Source organism: Canis lupus, chromosome 25, assembly GCF_003254725.2.
Source record: "Canis lupus dingo isolate Sandy chromosome 25, ASM325472v2, whole genome shotgun sequence".
NCBI lineage: Eukaryota > Metazoa > Chordata > Mammalia > Carnivora > Canidae > Canis > Canis lupus.
Window position 1 is genome coordinate 24,049,405 of NC_064267.1, and position 23,064 is coordinate 24,072,468.

The 23,064-nt window shown below is 37.4% G+C and overlaps 1 pseudogene; it reads left to right on the top strand.

Moving 5' to 3' along the window:
* The first annotated feature begins 9,856 nt into the window (after positions 1 to 9,856).
* Positions 9,857 to 18,037, top strand: LOC112670198 (60S ribosomal protein L38-like; annotated as a pseudogene).
* The last annotated feature ends 5,027 nt before the right edge of the window (positions 18,038 to 23,064 follow it).

Below are 23,064 nucleotides of genomic sequence, written 5' to 3' on the forward strand. Positions count from 1 at the left end.
CCTTTTTGCCTACCCTAGCTCCTGCAAGCTGTACGCAAGCTGCTTCAGGAGCATGTGCACAGCTGCCTGCCTCATGGCTGGGGGTGGGGAATGGGTAGCTGCTACTGTGCTAAGACCCACAACTGAGACCAAAATGAACTGTCCAAGTCTCTCCCTAGACATTAAAAGCCTCAGTAAACTGTCCAGAGTTCCTAAATAGTTAGATAAGACTAATTCCATAAGTGCAATCATTCTCTAGCAGAGGAGACAGATTCTTAGTGCTTCATACTCCACCATCTTTCTAGAATCCTCTAAGATTTTTAAAAATAGATTTCATTTTTTAGAGCAGTTGTAAGTTCACAGCAAAACTGAGTGAAAGGCACAGAAATTTTTCATATACCCTCTGGCTTTAATGCATAGCCTTCCCCATTATCAATAGAGAAATGCCTCAAGATTTTAAATAACCACCAATAAAATGTATAAAACATTTATTTTTGAGAAAAGGTCAATTGATATATTGGAGCATTTCAATACTCTCTACAGCAGGCAAGTGTGGCTCTTTTAATACCAGTGTTTATGCACCAAGGGGTGGCCTCAGTATCTAAGAGGGCAGAAACACTCATGGTTTCTTCTCTGTTTATGAGAAGTACAGGAATAACAGCAATACTGGCCACTCAAAGCCATCCTATCACTTTCTGTCAGTGACCCAAACATTTACCTAGTTTTCTAATAGTCATCTTTTAAAATGACTTATCCTACTTGAAGCTTTTTTTATTTAAATAATTGCCAAGTTCGAAAGTTTCTGTCATCGTAGCACTTTACCATCTCTATACTCACTTCTACTACTCTATTTCAGATCCTTGCATGTGGGTTCTGGTCTGTTGTAAAAGTTTCCTAAACAGTTCTCCCCCTTGACAGATACTCCTTGCTCCCATGACATGGCTACTAGATGTATCATCCTAAATCACAGCTCTTAGTAACTCACCCTTTTGCTAAAAAGGGAAGAAGTTATCAAATTTCAAGTTGAACCCTAGAAATTGCCTGGGGCAGTCACTAGGTTCCTGAGGTCCTCTCCCAAAGTACAAGGCCCTACAATGGGAGTGTTCATTTTGTTTTTGGATATCATTTCCTCAAAACGATGCTTTCTGAGGAACTATCAGATACAAGAGTTCTGTTTTATAACAATCTATTAGAAAAAAATAATAGTAGTCTGAAACTCCAGCCTTCACCACCACACACACACACACACAAAAAGCCTTTGTCTTCTTTCATTAAGTTGTTGTCTAGCGCCACCTTGTGTTAAAACTAAACAGTGGCTCTAGAGGAAAACCACCTGCTGTACATGTTTTATACTGCAGATCTTTAGCACTGGAAAGGAAACGTAGAGATCATTTAGATAGCTGCCTAACTTTATAGATGATAATTCATTCAGGATTTAGAGGAAGAACTGAACCCAGATTTCTTGAATACCATGCTCCTCAATTTTCTAACACATCCTCATAGCCACTTCAGCCTCCATAGTAATTGGGCCACAGTGATGATGCCACCTTTGGAAGAAGACAAAAAAATGACAACCGATCCCTTATTGTAATCCAGTTCTTATGATAAATATACTTACAAATATCTCATTTATTCTTAATACGTAGTCTGTTCTTATTTCTGTTTCATGGATGGACAAGGTATGATTCAGAGATGTTGAGGGACTCATTAAAGTTAAATTGTATTATTCGTTCACAATCATTCATTCCCTTTTTGCGCTTGCCATACTTCTTTCTATGTACAGGCCAGATATATACTCATTGCCTGCATTGACTTTGGGCTTGGCCAGTTCGAATTTCTTTGGTCAATGGAATGTGAATGGACTTGATATGTGCCACATGTGAGCAGAAACTTAAAATTTTATAGTTTGATTAGGTGTACTTCACCCTGATTTCCTCCATGAGAACAATATGCATTAGAGGGTGTCTGTTTCTTCAGCTGTGGTTCCTGGAATGAGATGACACATGTAGCTGAACTGAAGCCAGATGAGCTGACTCATCAGAGTCAAAGCTGACCCACAGTTAACCTACAGCCTCATAAAATGTGAGCAAAAAATAAATATTTGTTTTGTAAGCCACTGAGAATTTGGTTGCTGCAGCAAAAGCTGACCAATACAGGGTTTGAACACAAGTGTGACTGACTTCAAAAATCTCTCTGGAAACTCTGTGAAAAAGAGCCCTGCTCCTGGAATGATATTTAATTTAACTAATTTGAGAACACATGGGTTAGGTCTTAAGTTGCTGAGGTTCTTACTTCCTTCAAGTCTGTTTAATTCTACTTTCTAGCTGACTCTTATTCTGAACATCTGATTTAAATCTACAACCTGCTTCTTTGGCTCTGCCTTCTCAGTACTTTTGATTCCTTTTATCCGGACTTATTTTTTCTCTTTTTAAAAGCACTCATAAAAGTGCTTTTATTTACCTTCCGAAATATTCTACAATTAATTTATTTGTAACAAGTAAAGTTTAAATGTCTCCCCAGCTGAATTTTAAGGGGGGAGGCTTTTTAAAAATCTGTTTCGTTTATTGTCATTCCTTAAAGAGTGCCTGGCACATAATAGGCACATAATAGGTGCTAAAAAGTATTTGTTAAATGAGTGCATGAAACTGTGCAAGTGCTTCTGAAGAGTGGTAGATGTTGTATTTTAATAAGATGACCAGAAGAGGTCAGAGATGAGTTCTTTAAATATCTGGTGGGACCTGAAACCACCTTTAAATCTGTTCGCTCTGGATGTCTCAAGAATTGATGTGGATTGCTACATAATATAGTGGTGGCAAACGGCATATATCATGAAAACCACTGAAAGGTAAAAATTAATGATGCCTCAGATTGGTTTCTCCTCCATATATGACCTAGTCTTGGGAGCCAAGTATGGGGATGGGGGTAGGGGTGGGAGCAAATAGAAATAGAAAATAGGATACAAGGGGCACCTGGGTGGCTCACTTGGTTGAATGTTGGATTCTTGTTTTGGGCTTAGGTCATGATCTCATAGGTCTGTGGGATCAAAGCCCCATGATGGGCTCCCCAGTTGGCAGCAGGGAGTCCACTTGAATATTCCTTTGCTCTGCCCCCCCACGTGCACTTGCTCCCTCATTCTCTCTCTCGCTAAACAAATCTTTAAAAAAGAGAGAGAAAAAAAAATAGGATGCAAGATGGGGCAGAAAGTGTTGTCTTCAAGGTTATGTTTATGTATATAAATTGCTTGTAAATAATATTACATTCAGTCAAACAACCAAAGAAGATAGTAAATGCTTATTTTTAATTACAAAGCTATTGCCTAGACTAAGAACACAGCCTCTTAAAAGTGTTTATGTGTGTGTGCTTATAGATATTAATAACAGAACACTTGACTGACTTTTCCTCTCCTTTTTTACAACACAAAATGGCAAGGCAAGAATCACAAGCTATGATTCTGCCTGAGTGTGTTTTAGTCTCCCTGACTTAAAAGCTCATGCCTAGGGGCGGCTCAGTGGCTGAGCATCTACCTTTGGCTCAAGTTGTGACCTGAGGTCCTGGGATCAAGTCCTGGGGGAGCCTGCTTCTCCCTCTGCCTATGTCTCTGCCTTTGTCTCTGTATCTCTCATGAATAAATAAATAAAAAAAATTTTTTTAAAAAAAGCTCATGCCTAAATGTCATAATATATAACTACAAAGAGAGTTTAAAGAAATGACACTGAATTGGAAGCAAATCATTTTCTATAGACTGCATATTGGTTTTGATTGATTGATTAGTTCAAGGATAAAAATTTGAGAATAAAGGAAATTTAATGTTACTGGTTACCTCCTACACATCAGGCCTTGTGATAAGTGCTTTTACATGTTATCTTACTCTCTGAAGTAAACAATGTCAAAGATAACACCTAGAATTTAATAGAAACTCAATACTGAATATATGAATAAGTGACTTTTAAGAAAAAGGATCTGTTTCTTTGTTTTGTTTTGGTTTGTTTGAGAGGGTTGATTTGTTTTGTTACCTTGATAAAACTAAATCCAATTTAAACCTGGGATGTGGGTACATTTATATTCAGTGTTACCAATGTGTCCATTTACTAGGCACTGAAAAATATGCATACAATGTGGTTCACTGAGATACTGAAAGGGAGGCATGGATAGAAAGCTAAATTAAGTGGATGTTAATTCTGATCTTTTTGTGAAATATTTCCTTTCGTTTAGATTCTGCATAATGAAAATAATAAATATGTAATTCTCTCCTTTCCTACTTAAAAAAAGATTTTATTTATTTATAAGAGAGAGAGAGAGAGAGCATGAGCAGTGAAGAGGAGCAAGGAGAGAGGGAGAAATAGGCTCTGAGCTTAACGGGGAGCCCAATACATAGGACTCCATCCCAGGACTTGGGATCATAACCTGAGCCAAAGGTAGACACTTAACCAACTGAGCCACCCAAGAGCCCCTCACCTTCCCTACTCTATAACATGTTATGAGATAAATACAAGATGCCATATTTGAAAGGCTTTGAGGTGATTCAGATTTGGGGAATGTAAATAGGAGTTTAATGAAAAATTTTCTGTGATGTCCTTTGGGAAGGGAATATGATGTTGCTCTGGCTATCTTTGTTTAAATGAGTAGACAAACAAACAGAACAATAATCCCAAGATTATATACCACCTACACCTATTCTGCTTCTGTGGGTAGTGTGGGTTTCCAGACTGAAAGAGTCCAATATGTTGGAATATTAGAGATGACAATTTTATTGAGCTTTGTGTTAGTTAATAGCCAGATAACATGGTTTTATTCTAAGGCTTGTGGCCAGATACATGCAAAGGTAGATTCTCTTATATGATGCTATGAAAGAGAATACACAGACTACTCAAAAATATTTTTGGTGTGGGGCAGGTCAGCTTGGAGAAAGGACAAGAGTGGCCATTGGAAGAGCTTTCTCTAAGCTTTTATGGACATTCATTCTCACTCCAACAGAAGTGAAATAGGACTTCTTCCTCTTCTCTCTCCTCTTCTACTGCACTTAGAGCTTTAGCTGACTATTAGACATGCAGTATATTCACTGCAAGCATAATCACCACAAAGAATGTAAAGATGCCAAGTACACATGAACAAATTAAAGGTTCTTAGTCAAATCCAAACAAATATATACCTGATAATGGCTTTGGCTGAGATATATTTTTATATTTTATAGCATGTTCACATTTGCCAGTGGTTAGCAAAGATTAAGCTTGCCAAACTTTAATGTGGTACAAATGCCATGTTCAAGGCAAAATAAGTGGACTGTTACAGGATCTGGCAAATCAAAAGCATTATCAACAGCTGTGGTTTTCATATGCTTTGTGAGACTAGAATAATAAAGCACATGTGCATTTAGAGTGGGTATTAATTCTCACATTAATTTTTTTAAATATGATTTATGCTCACTGGTAGTTTCATATGGTATTAGAGTTACGATCAACTTCTGGTTAGATGTGATAATAGCCAGAAGGCAAAATTGATTACGTCTCAATTAGTTAATAGTTAATAGTTCATTAAGGATTTATTGAGAGGCTACTATGTTCAGGATCAATCCAAGAACTTTATATATAGAGCAAAAATACTTCCTTAGGTCTAGCTATCAACACTCCTGCTACTACTTCTATGCCATCACTTCCGTACCATTGGGAGCTGGGCCCCAAGCTAATAGTCCTCCCCAGGTAGCATTGCCAGAGTTATCAAATAAAAATACAGAAGGCCTAGTTAAATTTGAATTTCAGATAAACAATGGGGAAAAAATTAGTAGAAGAATGTCCCAAATATTACTGAAGTGGGAGATACTTACATTAAGATTATTCATCGTTTATTTGACATTCAAATTTAATTGGACTTTCTATGGTTTATCTGGCAACCCCATCTGGGAGCCTTCCTGTGCTGCATCTGTGGAAGTGGGCCACAAACCCTCATGTCCTCCAGCTTCTCCTCACCCATCCAGGTGTTTGAGGTTCTGCCCAAAGAAATGAGGGCAGAGAACAAAAACAGTGGCTTCTGACTCCTCTTCTCCTCCCTTTTCTCCTTTGGACTTTCAGCTTCCTCCATCTCATATCCTCCTTCTCATTACTCCAGGTATACTTAAAACTCCATAATCTAGTCAGTCAGTCTTCCTGATTTGGTTTGCTCAAAAAAACCTGGGTGTTACAGACTATTCTGCTGTGGATTTAGAGATCCTATTTGGATGTCAGCAACTAAATACTCTTTAAATAATTTTGCATTCCTCCTACATTACTCTATCCCCTGCCCCACTCCTTGGTAGATAAATGATTCTGCTTGATAGGATACCAAGAAATGCAAAGGAGAAATGTTTATTAATTTATTTGTGAGGAGAGGGCTTTTGTCTATTAAATTATACGTATATTTTGCTTCTTATCCTTTTCCTTTCCCCCACCCCAATCTACAATTTAATCTCCATGAGAATGTGGACCTTGCCCTGGGAATATGAAAACAATACCAGGCACATAGTAGCCACCTAGAAAGTATACGTTGGATAAATGAACAAACTCGCATTTTCCAGTGAGGAAAATGAGACATCGGAAGATTATATATATATATATATATATATATATATATGATTTTATTTATTCATGAGAGACACAGAGAGAGAGAGGCAGAGACACAGGCAGAGGAAGAAGCAGGCCTCACGTAGGAAGCCCGACATGGGTCTCAATCCCGGGTCTCCAGGATCACAACCTGGACCGAAGGTGGTGCTAAACCGCTGAGCCACCCGGGCTGCCCTAGACATCGGAAGTTAATTGGCCCAATTTGCGTAGCAGAACTGAGCTTCATACGATCTATCTAACCAACGTGTGAGCCCTAGCATTTCACTCCTATATATTTCTACTATTTGCTATCTAGCAACTCACACAGCCCTCCTGGTGTGTTTTTTTCTTCAAACTTTGGTCCCAATTTGAAAAAAGCATAAATGGGAATCCCTGGATGGCTCGGTGGTTTGGCACCTGCCTTCGGCCCAGGGCGTGACCCTAGGGTCCTGAGGTCGGGACCCTGCATGGAGCCTGCTTCTCCCTCTGCCTGTGTCTCTGCTTCTCTCTCTCTCTCTCTCTCTCTCTCTGTATCTCTCATGAATAAATAGATAAAATCTTTAAAAAAGAAAAAAAAAGCATAAGTAAGAGTTGCATGTCTTTACTTCTTTAGCTGAAAAAAGAGAATTTTCCAACAATAACAACAACAAAAACTGTAAGGGAGGGGCGTCTGGGTGGCTTAATGGTTGAGCGTCTGCCTTTGGCTCAGGCATGATCCTGGAGTCCTGGGATTGAGTCCCGCTTGGGGCCTCCGGTAGGGAACCTGCCTGCCTATGTCCCTCTCTGCCTACGTCTCTGACTCTCTATGTCTCTCATGAATAAATAAAAGCTAAATAAACAAATAAATAAAATTTTAACTTTAAGGGAAATAAAGAAAATCTCAAATGCATAAAACTATTACATTTATGAAGTACTACTTTTTGGTTCTACAATAACCAACAAGCTCTGTTCTATTCCCCAGAGCAGAAGAATGATCAGAGGGTCTGATGCAAATGCCCAGATCTTGAGGTAATGGTTTCTGGGGCATCAGGTAACCTTTGCAATGCCTTTATGTGAATTAGAAAAAGATGCTCCTTTTGCTGAAGAGGCACAGCAGAACTCTATGCCACACAGCCTCATAGGGGGAATGCAGGCTGAATTTCAGACCCCATTTGCCACATTGGCCAGACACCTTCATAGAGTGAACAGCGCACTCCTCTGTAGATAATAGCTCCTTTCTTGGCATAGCTGGCCATGGGTCCAGAGTTTGGCTAGAGGAGCAGTTAAAAGTTGGGAATTCTTCTTTCCTCTCAGATCTTTGTTTTTTGACCACCTGCTCTCTGGGTATCTTACTGCCTGTCTCCCAACTTGAACTGGGATTGTCTCCCAGGAAAATTAATCAGATTTCCTTCCATTTCCCATATCCAACCTCAATCAGTCAGGAAAGGACCAAGTCTCTCACTATCCTAATGCCTTCCTACTCATGTCTTTTCAATTGCCCATTGATGTCCAGAACAATGTAACTGATACCCATGGCACCAGTGAATATCCTTGCCTTTCCCAGACCAGGTCAATGATTCTACTACCTCTTGAGCTTTCTGTGGTAACTTCCAAAACATGGAGAAGTGGTCTTCAACAAGTTCTCCTCAGAATAAACAATATAGAAATACGTTGACTATATAATTTTAGATATAGCCTGTAAGCCCATGTACAATGTGTGTATTTGTGTGTGCTTTCTTAGATATATAGATGGAAAAAATAGCTAACAACTTAAGTTTGGAGATGTAGTGAGGTAGTAGAAAGCACCTAGACTTTCGAGGAAAGTAGATCTGTGCTAAATGACAGCCCAGCACCTACTGCCAGTGTGACCCTGGGGAAGGTCTTTAATCTTCCTATTCCTCAGTCTTCTTGTTTACAAAAAGAGACTAAGACTTAGGGATGCCTGGGTGGCTCAGTGGTTGTGTATCTGCCTTTGGCTCAGATTGTGATCCCAGAGTCCTGGGATCGGATCCTGCATTGGGCTCCCTGCATGGAGCCTGCTTTTTCCTCTGCCTATGTCTCTGCCTCTCTCTCTGTGTCTCTCATGAATAAATAAATAAAATCTTTAAAAAAGAGAGAGAGACTAAGACTTAAATTGTAGGGTTGTGCTTTAGTTTTCTAGAGCTTTGTAACAAAGTACTGCAAACTAGGCGGCTTAAACAGCTGAATTTATTCTCTCATAGTTCCAGAGATTGGCAGTTTGAAATCAAGGTGTTGGCAATGTTGGTACCTTCTGAGGGCTCTGAAGGAAGGATCTGCCCCAGGCCTTGCTCCTTAGATTATAGATGGCTATCTTTATATTCATGTGGTATTCTCCCCATACATGTGTCTCTGTGTCCAAATTTCCCCCTTTTATGAGAATACTAGTCATAATGGATTAGGACCCATCCCCATGACCTCACTTTAACCCAGTTACCCCTATAAAGACCCTATGTTCAAATCAGGTCACACTTTGAGGTCCTAGGAGTAAGGATTCCAAAATATCTTTTTGGAAGGGACACAGTTCGACTCATAATAGGTTGTTAAAGGAATGAAATATGGCAACTAATATAAAGCACTTAACAGAAATCTGGGGTTATAGAAGTACTTAAATAGCAATTGTATAGTTACTATTAATGGCTTTGCCTTCTGTTCTTTGTAATGATCTTGTAAATACATGGTTACTCTATAGGATTAATAGACCTATAGAGAGAGGGTCTATATGGAGAAAATGTATAAATATATAGAAAATGTCAGACATAAAAATCAGTTATTGAGAATAAAAGGCTTTGTGTTTATGTATGTATTTGGGGTAAAGGTGGGAAAGAGCAGGGATATAGGATAGACGGTGAATGAAGGGCATAGAATTTAATTATCCAGACTAACTGATTTTGAATTGATTAACACTGGGTTCTACTTCACTTTGAAAATGAAGTTAGAGAGATACAGAATCAAAGTTTACCCTTGAACAATATAATTTGTGCCAGAAACAGCCATTAGAGCATCAGCCACTTGATTCTGATGACAGAAAAACTCAGACTGTAGTTATTCTACAAACAGCATTACTTGGAAAATGTTTACTAGAGTAACATTTTCAAGCTTCTATGGGATTTAAAAGTGATATATTTTCTGTGGCACATTTGGTTTCAGAGCATTATTTGAAGAGAAATTCTCACTGTTAATAAAACTAAAAAGGAGAAAATTGTATTTGTTATTTCATGAAGAGAGACATCTCGTTTGATCTTGAACTTTTCCCTTCAGGATATCCTCCATGGCGGCTGAGTAACTAAGACAATGCAGTGGAATGCATGGCTGAGAGGGTGAGTCTTCAAGAAGATGACGGGTTATTATGTAAGAATCTGGTCTCCATTAAGAATAGAACCAGAGGAAATATGTTTGATTTGCAAAAGGAAGAATTTAGGCTAGATCCAAATACTCTCTGTATTGGTAATCAGTAAAATAGATGCCCAAGAAAGGCTAAGTAATACCATTCCAAGAAGATCTGTAACATTATGACAGAACTTGCTTGCTAATAATTTTCAAAAATCATGAAGACTTGTGAATATTCTATCTAGCATATGAGATTTGCATTACCCTAGGCAAGTTTTCAAAATAACTCTTTTCTAAGTAATCTTTCTGATTGCTATTACTTACTGTATATATATATATATATATATTTTTTTTTTTTAATGGATGGTTGAATTTGAGTAAATTGATCAAATTGAAAGTTAATTTTAGTGTTATAAAAGCATGGTCTTATAATTTTCCCCCTCAAAGATTTCCATTTAAATCAAACCAAAGAAAAATTGAAAATGGGGAGAGTTTTAAATATTAGATTTAAGGTCTAAATCCTGATTTTCCTTGGAAGAGCCTAGATTTCTTTGAGGATAGGAACCAATCTTCCTTCCTTCCTTTCTCAAAGCTGATTCTAAAGAACCTTTCTCATAAGGAAGCATTCATTCTATCTTTTTGTTTTGGGGAGTACTAGAAAACTTTTGAACAATGTTTATGAGAGGTATACTGAAAGGGGTGCTGCACTCTCCATATTAATTGTTTCTGTTGATGGAGGCCAGCAGATGATTGCACAAATTTTTTCACTTTGCCTGAGAAGATATTTTCAGTGTAAGTCTATAAGGGATCAAAAGTGGTTACCAAGCAAGTCCGTTTTCAGAAGTGACTTTTTTTTTTTTACTGCTCTGGATTTATTTATTTATTTATTTATTTATTTATTTATTTATTTATTTATTTATTTATTTATTTATTTATTTTTGCCAGACTAGTTAATAATGGGTTGGGTTTGAGTGGCTATGAAAGTACAGGAGACACATTTTTGAGTTTGTGAAGGGCAGAAATTTGGATGAAAGAGGCCTAAAGTAAAGAACCCTTGAATGACTATACATCTGTGAAAGAGAACTGAAAACGTTTAGCCTCTCTTAGAGAGAGGTTTAAAGGAAACTTTTGTTTAGCCTGCTCTATTGGGGAAGGGGGAAGGGAAGGAAAATCCTGAGAGTCTGAAAAACACCTGAAAACCTCAGGCTCCCCTCACTCAAATTTGAGATTTAAATTTACACTCTCCAAAAGGTCTACATTCTCCAAGAAAATAGTATAAAAAGCAATCTCAGGCTGATAGCAATATTAATGCCCTCAATAAAAGTAATTAAAAGTCTTTTCTAGAAAGACATTTTCAACCCTGCACAGAAGATTCCTCTAGATAAAATGCCACCAAATATGAACTCACAGTTCTAAATTTCAAGAAACATGAAAAAACAATCCAGAATCATTAGCAATAACAAACTTCTTAGACCCTAGAACTTCAGAAATAGCTTATAAAATATTTAAAACTGTTAAAGAGAAGAAACAAACACTACTTAATTATTTACTAAGAGTAATTTTTCTGGCCTATATAGGGGTTAATTTTTCATAGGTTGTTTTACTTATGAAATAACCCAGGACCAGAGTTCTGGTTATGGGCAAGAGGATACTCCATGTTATTTTCAGAACATTCCTTCTTGCATATGCTGGGGCTCTCTATGAGCAAACCTAAATGAGAATAAGCACAGCTGTTAGCCTTCAACTGCAGGCCATTGAGCAAAGGGAAGTTTAAATCTGTATTCCAGCTAAAGTCAAGTTTGGAAAGTAGACTAATTCCAAAAGGGTGGAAAGAGTAAGAACCAAGTAAAAAAGAGGCAAGACAAAGCCAGTGATTTTAGGAAGAGGAGGAAGTGGTACTTCTTAAAGCAAGAGAATACAAGTGGAAGCAACTCTTTGTAGGTCACCTTCAAAGGGAGCTGTGGTTTGGGGCAATATTCCGAAGTGCTATTTTAACTATGAAGTGAAGTCAGGTCCAGTGAACAAAACCTAACTTCAAATGGAAACTGTGTCTGCTAGGATGTGAATAGGAGATTTTATTTTATTTATTCTATTTTTTTAAAAAAGAGTTTATTTTTAAGTAATCTCTACATCCAACATGGGGCTTAAATTTACAGCCCTGAGGTCAAGAGAGTCCTGTTCTCTTGGCTGAGCCAGCCAGTTATCCCTCGTAGATTTTAATCCCTAGAACTATACATATTTAACTAGGCTCGGTTTCTCCTGCCTCTGGCTCAGGAAGTTCTGTCCTTTGTCAGTTGCTCTTGGAGACAAAACTATTAGAGACTTCTGTTTCAACTAATCAGCTTCCAAATGAATGGTACAGAAAAGTTTCTTAGAACTAGAACTGGGGGATCCCTGGGTGGCTCAGCGGTTTGGTGCATGCCTTCGGCCCAGGGCATGATCCGGAAGTCCCGGGATCGAGTTCGAGTCCCACGGTGGGCTCCCTGAAGGGAGCCTGCTTCTCCCTCTGCCTGTCTCTCTCTCATAAAAAAAAAAAAAAAAAAAAGACCTAGAACTGGATCTTAACGTCTTATCTTAATATGATGTAATATCATGTATCATGTCAGGTCCGTAGGTAGCATATCATGATGGAAGAACGTGTGCTCAAGTCATGTGATGGCTACTTACATCCACAATCAGTTGTTTGGAACTTTTTGGGACCTGCTTTTAGAATAAAGAATGGAATAGATATAATTAATTCAAACTGCTTTTGCTTAAGAAATTTCCAGACTTCCAGACAGGGATCAGCTGTCTTCATGAACAAAATCCAACTCAAAGGTAAAAGCCAAATTAGCATAACTTGATAGAGACACTCATATTAGTTGGACATTGTGGTGTTATAAAATGAAACATTCTAGTTAAATAGAGATAATTTAGAGCCAATCCCCAAGGAATCTGGAAAATCATCAGGCAGTTATTTTTAATTCCTTCCTTCCTTTCTCCTGCCCTCTCTCCCTCCCCCACAGCCTTCCTTTCTTCTTCCCTTCCCCTCCTCCTCATCTCCCTCCTCCCTCTCTTCCTCCTCCTCCTCCCTTCCCTCTCTCTTTTTCTCTTCTCCTCCCTCTCTTTCCATCCTGGTTGTTCCTTTTCTCTCAGCATCTCCCTTTGCAGACAGACTTTTCTCCCCCCTCATCTGCATCTGCCACTTGGTGGCCTCAGACCCACTCCCAAAGTTTACTGTACTGAATTGTGTGTTTCAGGCTCACTCTGTGTCAGGGGTTATGGTCAGACGCCTCTTCCAGCCAGAGGCAGGCATGGGAGGGGTAGAAATAATCATAATCCTGAAAGTAATAAAGCTTCTTTTTATCTCCTTGAATATAGTCATTCCATCTCCATGGAATAATTTTCAAGCTACCCTGTATATTTAAGGGCAGTACCAGTATCCTAGGGCTCTTGAGATGATTCAGCTTCATGCAACACTTCCCCTGTTTCTTTCAGATTTTGTTGAAGATGGTGGTTTGTGTTACAGTTAACGATTCTTCTGGATGTTGAATGAGGATTTCTTTTCCTAACAGTATGCTTAAGGGCAGAGGAGGATGTTCCTTTTACAGATATCAGAAAACATGAAGGAGAAGTAGATCTAATTCTTTACAGATAGAATTCTATTTTTCTTCCCATTTCACTTGGATGTATTCTTTTTTCTCAAAGTTGGAAACAGATTAAAAAAACAGTTTAGACTTAAGTACTTAAGTAGCTTTTTTTTTTAGAGTAGCATTTGCAATACAGTTTGGATGTTCTGAGGAATATTATATCTGAAAAATAAGGGATTCACACTAAATACACTTTAGAAATAGTAATTAAACAAAATAAAGCAGATTTCTTTACTGCAGGACTTCTCAGTTCTTTTTTTCCTCCCCTCCCCCACCTCTTTTTTTCCCCCCAGTTCTTTTAATATGCTAGTGGACATCATGACACTTCAAGAGTGATTTATGCTTTTCTGAAAATTATCTAACCATCAAAAAGGCATAGTTCTTAAAACAAAACCTTTTAAGTATGTTCCTGCCAATGCAAGTTTCACTGCTCTCTTGACTCCAAGTATTATCTAATGCTGTACTTGATTAAGATACTATCCTCCAGCTCCAAAACTTCCCTACTCTACTCTACTTTCTGATGCAAGGGCCAAGACTCTGGAAACCACATTTCTCTTTAGTCATCTGGCTTCCTTTTGGGATGCCCTTGAGAGAAACTGGACAGCAGGAGGAAGAGAGAGGGCTTTTCCTTCTTCCTTTCTGTTTACTGTTTCTGGATATCACCCTATCAGTAGCCTTTCACTTGGCAGCAATAATTAGTTGCTGCCGTCAGCTTCTCTCCACACTTCCAGAGCCTCCCTGTAGTCTGAGGGTATATGCAGTGGCCCCTTTGGGAGTCAGAGCTCTCCTCAAAGCACCTGAATACCAACAGTGGCTTGGCAGTGCCCTACCCTGAGACCTTGGTCCTACCTCTATGCGGTCTTCCCCTAACTTCCAATTCTGGCAATTCTAACCTCTTCCCTAAGAGTAGAATCTGCTTGCTACCTAACTCTGTTATCTTAGTGTTCCTTTTTGCTATTTTTGAGCCCTCCAACATCTGCAAAAAGTTTCCCATATCAAATTTTGTCTGTTAAAATACCTAGTATAGTATCTGTTTTTCTACTAGACCTCACTGGAAAAAGAATGCACGTGAGTTCTCTTCCACATCTCTTTGGAGATGGAGGGAGGCTAGGAGAATGGGTAGAAGAGGCCTTGGAGGAAAAGCCTTGAATTCTTGCCTTGAATCTGAAGCAATGTTTTTCAGACTTTAGAAATTCAAGTGAAGGTAAAGAAGTTTCATTTTGAAAATTTTACATCCCCCCCCCGAAATAATAGGATACTTGCTGGGGTGTTATTAAAATAGAATTATGAATTCCTTTTTCATCTGTTAAGTTGCTCAATGATTTTAGTAAAAATGTAATGAAATGTAACCTTTCTTCAGGGCTATATTTGCCATAATTATAAACAAAGATTAACCATTCCAAGACCGTGGAAAGAGAGTATGAGTTGGTAGGATATTGGAATTGGAATAATGAAAATGCAAGCATATATTCTAATGGAATCTCTAGGGATACATTTAAAAATGTAATTCAATCTCTGGGTCTCCAATCTGGCTAATCATTAGAATTATCTGGGAGATCATTACAATTACAGATTACTAAATTTGACCTCAGGACCAGGGGTTCAGACTCTACTGGGCTGGGGCCCTGGAACAACAGTTTTTTGGAAAACCCCATGTGATCAAGGGATTCTGATAATCGGCAGGTTTAGGATCCACTATTATATGAATAAAAACTTTTCTATTTTTTTTAAGAACTTGGATTCAAAATTCAGTATTTGGGTTCTTCTTCTTCTTTTTTTTTTCTCCATTAAAAGTGTGAGTGAGGAGCCCTGGTGCTGACAGTCTCTATCCTAGCAGGGGGCAGTGGGGAAACACTGGATTGGAAGAGATAAAAGGAGATGGAGCTTCCCTCCAAAGCTGATTTTTGAAGGGCTTTTGATCATCTCCACCCACTGTCAAAGCCAATCATGGAACCTCAGAGCCAAGGCAGTTCTGGCAGGTTGTTGCCACACCACGACACCATTTCTGTCTGCTTACTGGGGTTCTAGGGGGTACTTGCTGTCAGGATGCTGAGATTCTAAGTTATAAGTGGGCCTTTTGTAATCAGTGCAGAGTTTTTTTCCAAGTTGTTACCTTCATGGGTTTCTAAGATATAGTGGCCAGGCATCTGACTTCTTAAATAACCAGCCATATATGTCCACAGATACTGCCAGGAACTTATCAAACAAATGGAGAATGAAATAAATAAAAGAACACAGCCAAGGCCAGTAGCAAGAAAGGGTCTCATTTAACTTGAGCTAGGGTCAGTTTTCTTGCTTGGAAAGCCTCAGTGTTTTGTAAAACCTTTTATGAAAAAGGTGAAAAGGGGGTATCTATTTGGCAGTGTAGATCCTTTTTCTCTTCCTGTGTCTCCTAGTCACAACTGGCAAAATTGAAGAAATCAAGAACTTCCTGCTCAAAGCCAAGTGGGGGAAAGGATGCAAAAACTGTTAAGATCAAGAAAAATAAGGATAATGTGAAGTTTGCAGTTTAGTAGAGCAGATATCTTTATACCTTGGACAAAGGGAAGGCAGAGAAACCACAGCAGTCCCTGACCCTGGGTTTCACAGTGAAGGAGATGAAATGAACCAGACATGCTGATTTAACTGTATTAAATTTTTTTTAAATTCAAACAAACAAATACTTTTTTTAAGGGGTGGAAAGGATACTTGTTGTCCAATTGCTCCAGTTGGCCAATTTCAGTGGCATCAAGTTTGGATAATATTGTTGGGTTACTTGGAATAGTGGGTCCTGGATTTGATCAGGGAACTCACCAGGTTTGTGGTTTTTCAATAGTGGAATCTGTTGACACAAAAAAATCCTTGGCACATTGGGTGATTCAAATGCACTTTCATAATTTGCTCTCATTTTACCCTCTTTGTTATTTCCACATTCCACAAGAATCCATCACTCTCCTCTGAATTATATGCTGCTTAGGACTGATGCTCATACCACCCACTCAGGGAGGGCAACCTCAGCTTCTTGAACTCACAGAACCTATTGTTCTGTCCCTTTCTTACCCAGCGCTGTCACTGCAGCCCTATACTCCAGCTGGGAGGGCATGGAAATGACTCCCCTGAGAGCCATTCATCACAGTAATAAATGTTCTGTGTTTTACTAAGTTCCATCAAAGTTCACCTCCACACTGAAACAAAACAATTGTTCTCTATGCATTCTTTTTTTTTGTGTCAATACATACTGTTCACAAAAACGCATAAGCTCGTTGTATATGTGTGAAAGGTAAACTTGAAGCTGCATAAGCATCTGTGCACAGACCATGTGTGGATGTGTTTGTTTTTCAGTATTTGTGAGCACTGGTGAGATATTAGGGCTTACAAGACACCTTGATGCCTGGCTGAACCACCACCTTCACAGGCTTCATGCAGATACTACAACTTCTTACTTGTGTGCATTTCATTAATTATTATTCTACAAATTTCTTTCAAGCCTCCCAGGTGTGTTGATTTTAATTGTTTCACTCATTTAAACATCTCTAAAGACCGTAATAGCTTAGTTAGCAGGGCAAGCCTGTTGCTGGCTTTCTCTTCTCCCCCTTTTTTGTCCACATACCCAAATTGACCAGAAACATTCATCTCTCAGTTAATGAGTTGGGATTCTTCTCTGTAGAGTGCAGGAAGACATAAAAGGCAACCTGTCTTTATGTTAACATCAACTACTTTCATGGTCTTCTTCCTACTATATGCTCTCTGCTGACTTACTTTAGAAAAGAAGTAAGCATTTCCCTAGCTTCTCAGAGTATACAGTCCTGTTATTGAGCAATCTTAGAACAATTTACTATGTAAGCCACCCAAAACAAAATAAAACAACACACATACACCGTGTCAAAACAAAACAGTTTAGGCATCCTTTCCTTCTTTTTAAACCCCATTTGCTCAATAGCATATTTAATAAAATATATACCAACTTATTTTGTCCAGCACTACTTAATGCAGTATAACTTATATTGACAAAAAAAGCCTAAACAGTTAGCCACACGTGTCATCAAATGAGAACATTTTGTAATGATGTTCTATAATTTAACATTTAGATTTAAGATATGCCTTGTTAAGAAAAACAAAAGGGCTTATAAACTCATTTGCTTTTCTTATTAACTCTACTTTTTAACTGACTGAGCAAACATCTAATTAGAGGAGTAATTTGTTAGAATCATAATCATACATTAGCTGAAAAGAAAAGAGAAAAAAAAACAACTATAGCAGAAGCAGAAGCTAGGAATTTCCAAAGGCTTATTTGTTTGAATTAGGATATGATATCTTTATTATTTTTATTTATTTATTTATTTATTTAAAACTGTTTCTTTGAGAGAGAGAGCACAAGCAGGGAGAGGGGCAGAGAAAGAAGGAGAAGACTCCCTGCTTAGCAGTAAATCTGACTCAGGTCTCAATCGACAACTGCCCTCTTTGGGATCATGACCTGAACCCTAAATTGAAGGCAAATGCTTAACCAGCTGAGCCACTTGGACACCCGAAGGATATGATATCTTTTAAATAGGCTGATGACAATCTGTCCCTTTACATATTAAAGATAAACAACTTAGACATAATCCCTTTAGACATAATCCCTTTCTGGCTACCTGAATCTTATTTGCAGGAAAAGGCAAAGTGAAACACAGATTAAACAAACAAACAAACAAACAAAAAACAGACTGCTGACAAGCATAAGGAAATAATAGTTCCAAATTTGAGCTGAACTTAACTTTCCTTCAGTTAATTCATATGGACTGCTTACCATATGATTCCAAGAAACACTAAAACTTGGGTTTTGGTATGAATGCTATCAGAAGTTCAATTGGTTTGATCAAAATTATGGTTGTGCAGACCCACCCATTCTTAGAGCAAAAATAGGTAACCAGGTTACAGATTGTAAGCTGATAATTAAGCTTTTTGTAAGGGAATCTGTGGTTTATAACCAAATTCCACAATAAAATGCCATGTGTTATATTTGCATTACTTTAAATTCTAATTTTTTTTACTAGTTTTATTGAGAAATAATTGACATATAGTACATCATTGTGTAAGTTTAAGACATACAATATGATGGTTTGATTATCTATTATCTATCTATCTATCTATCTATCTATCATCTATCTATGTACTATGAAGTGATTATCACAATAGATCTATCTTTTACATAGTTACAGTAAAAAGAAAAGGAAAAAAGAAAAAATTTTCTCCTTGTGTTGAAACTCATAGGAGTCATTCTTTTAACAACTCTCAACTATATATTATACGGCAGTGTTAGCTCTAGTCATCATGTAATACATTATATCCCTAGTACTCATTTGTTTTACAACTGAGTACAACTCAGTTGTTTTGACCACCTTCCTCCAAATCCCCCTCCCCCACCTTCTACCTCTGGTAACTACAAATCTGACCTCTTTCTCTGTGAGACTGGTGTTTTGAGTTTTTTTTTTTTTTCTTTTTTAGATTCCACATATAAGTGAGGTCATATAGTATTTGTCTCTTTCTGTCTGACTTATTTCACTTAGCATAATGCCCTTAAGGTCCAGTCACACTATTTTAAATAGGATTTCCATCTTTTTTTAAATGGCTGAATAATTTGCCAATGATGCCAATGTGTGTGTGTGTGTGTGTGTGATATATATAAATATGGGGGTGCAGATGTACTTTTGAGTTAGGGATTTCATTTTCTCTGGGTCTATTCCCAGCAATGAAATTACTAGATCATATAGTATTTCCATTTTTATTTTTTGAGGACCCTCCATACTGTTTTCCATATGGTTGCACTAATCTGTGATCCCATAAACAGTGCACCAGGGTTCCCTTTTCTCAACGTCTTCACCAGAATTTGTTCTCTCTTGTCTCTTTCACAATGGCCATTCTAACAGGCATGAGGTGTTATCTCATTGTGGTTTTAATTGGCATTTCCCTAATGACTAGTGATATTGAACATCTTTTAATGTACCTGTTGGTCTTTCATACATATTCTTTGGAGAAATATCTATTCAGATTCTTTGTCTATTTTTTAATTGTTTTTGTTTTGTTTTGTTTTGTTTTTGCTATAGTATGAGCTCTTTACATATTTTGGATATTATCCCTTTATTAGATGTTTGCAGATATTTTTTCCCATTCCATAGGTTGTATTTTTACTTTGTTCGTTCGTGATTGCCTTTGCTGTGCAGAGCTTTTTTTAGTTTGATGTGGCCCTACTTGTTTTTGGTTTTGCTGTTTGTGCTATAAATGTCATTCAAAAAATCATTACCATCACCTGTGTCAAGGAGCTTTCTTCCTATGTTTTTTTGTAGAAGATTTGTAATTTCACATTTAACATTTAAATCTATAATCCATTTGGAGTTAATATTTTGTGAGTGGTATAAGATATAGGTCCAGTTTTATTCTTTTACATGTGAATATCCAATTATCTCAGCACCATGTATTGTAGAGACTGTCTTTTCTCCATTGAGCATTCTTTTTTTTTTTTAAATATTTTATTTATTTATGATAGTCACAGAGAGAGAGAGAGAGAGGCAGAGACACAGGCAGAGGGAGAAGCAGGCTCCATGCACCGGGAGCCCGACGTGGGATTCGATCCTGGGTCTCCAGGATCGTGCCCTGGGCCAAAGGCAGGCGCCAAACCGCTGCGCCACCCAGGGATCCCGTCCATTGAGTATTCTTGACTCCATTGTCAAATATTGGTTGACCACATATGATTGAGTTAATTTTTGGGGCTCTCAATTCTGTTCCATTGGTCTATTTGTCTGTTTTTATGCCAGTGCTATACTGTTTCTATGACTATAGCTTTATAATGTAGCTTTAAGCCAGGAAAGGTGATGACCCTACTGTGTTATTTCTCAGGATTTCTTGGGCTCTTCAGCTTTTTTTGTGGTTCCATATAAATTTTAGGAGTTTTTTCTATGTCTGTAAAAAATACCATTGGAATCTTGATAGGGTTTGAATTGAATCTGTGGATGGCTTTTAGTAGTATTTGCATTTTAACAATATTAATTCTTTCAATCTATGAACATGGGATATATTTCCATTATTTTATATCTTCTTTCATCAATATCTTTGCCTTCCTTAATTAAATTTATCCCTAAGTATTTTATTTTTTTTATATAATTGTGAATAGGATCAATGTTTTTATTTCTTTTTTGGAAAATTTATTGTTAGTGCAATAGAAATGCTACTGATTTTTGTATGCTAATTTCATATCCTGCCATTTTATTGAATTTATTGATTATATCTAACAGTTTTTTGGTTGAGTCTTTAGGATTTTCTAAATATAAAATGATGTCATCTGCAAATAGTGACAGTATCTTCTTTTCCAATGCTGACACATTTTATTTCTTTTTTTTTTGTTTGATAAGCCTGACTAGAACTTCTAGTACCATGTTGAATATGAATGATAAGAGTAGGTACCCTTGTCTTTGTTCCTGACTTTAGAGGAAAAGCTTTCAGTCTTTCACCATTGAGTATGATGTTAGTATGGGCTTGAATTTTGTCAAATGCTTTTTCTGTGTTTTGCATCCTAGGGAAAAATCCCATTTGATTATGGTGTATGATCCTTTTAATGTACTGCTGAATTCAATTTGCTAGAATTTTATAGAGAATTTTTAAATCTTTTTATATTTATCAGAGATGTTGACCTATAGTTTTCTATTCTAGTAGTGTCCCTTTCTGATTTTGGTTTCAGGATAATGCTGGCTCATAAAAAGAGTTTGGAGTGTCCCCTCTTTGATTTTTGGAAGAGTCTGTGGAGGATTGGTGTTGATTCTTCTTTAAATGTTTGGTAAATTTTATCACTGAAGCCATCTGTCTGGGCTTTTCTTTGATAAGAAAATTTTGATTACTGATGCAATCTCCTTACTAGTATATAGGTCTATTCAGATTTTCAGATTTTTCTTTTTTTTTTTCTTTTTTAAAAAGATTTATTTATTTATTTATGATAGACATATATATAAAGAGAGAGGCAGAGACACAGAAGGAGGCAGAAGCAGGCTCCATGGGGGGAGCCCAACATGGGACTCAATCCCGGGACTCCAGGATCACGCCCTGGGCCAAAGGCAGGTGCTAAACTGCTGAGCCACCCAGGGATCCCCAGATTTTCAGATTTTTCAATAATGTCTTCTGATTCAATCTTGGTAAGTTTTACATTTCTCAGAATTTTTCCATTTCTTCTGGGTTGTTCAGTTTTTTGGCTTATAGTTGTTCATAAAAGCCTATTATGATCCTTTGAATTTCTGTAGTATCAGTTGTAATATTTCCTTTTCATTTATAATTTTGTTGTTTGGGTCCTTTGTCCTTTTCCCTTGTTTAGTATAGCTAAGAGTTTGTCAATTTGTTCATCTCTTCAAGAACCAACTGTTAGTTTACTTAATCTTTTCTATTATTTTTCTGTTTTCTATTTCATTTATTTCTGCTCTAATTTTTATTATTTCCTTCCTTCTTCTAACTTTCAGCTTAGTTTGTTCTTTTTCTAGTTCCTTAAGGCATAGTTAGGTCATTTATTTGGAATCTGTTTTGCTTCTTAATATGGGCATTTATTATTATGAACTTCCCTCTTAGAACTGGTTTTGCTGCATCTTACAAGTTCTGGTATGTTGTGCTTCCATTTTCATTTGTCTTAAGAAACTTTTTATTTATCCTTTAATTTCTTTAAAGAAATTGGTTGATCCATTGGTTGATCAAGAGACTGTTGTTTAATTTCCATGTGTTTGTCAATTTTCCAGTTTTCCTCTTGCTATTGATTTCTAGTTTCATGCTTTAATGGTCAGAAAAGATACTTGGTATAATTTCGATCTTGAATTTGTTAAGATTTGTTCTATGGTCTAACATATGATCTGTCCTAGAAAATATTTCATGTGTGCTTAAGGGGAATGTGTATTATGCTGTTTTGGATACAATGTTCTGGATATGCCTTTTAGGCTTATTGGGCAATAGTGCTGTTCAAATTCACCATTTCCTTATTGATTCTCTGCCTGGATGTTTTATCTATTGTTGAGAGTAGAATATTAAAGTCTCCAACTATTATCATGTTACTGTTTATTTCTCCTTTTAGCTCAGTGAGTTTTTGCTGCTTTATATAGTTAGTTGCTCCAATGTTGAGTGCATAAATATTTATAATTGTTATTACCTTCTTGATGTAGTAACACTTTATCATTATATAAAGGCTTTCTTTGTCTTTTTGTACTACTTTTGGTTTAAAGTATATTTTGTCTTCTCTAGTACAGCAACCCCTGGTTTTGCTACTGCTGTTGTTATTGTTACCATTTGCTTGCAATATTTTTTTCATCCTTTTCATCCCTTAACTTTATCTTTTTTTTTTTTTTTTTTTTATTTTTTTAATTTATGATAGTCACAGAGAGAGAGAGAGTGAGAGAGGCAGAGACACAGGCAGAGGGAGAAGCAGGCTCCATGCACCGGGAGCCCGACGTGGGATTCGATCCCGGGTCTCCAGGATCGTGCCCTGGGCCAAAGGCAGGCGCCAAACCGCTGCGCCACCCAAGGATCCCCCCCCTTAACTTTATCTATGTGTGTCTTTAAAGTGAATGCAAATC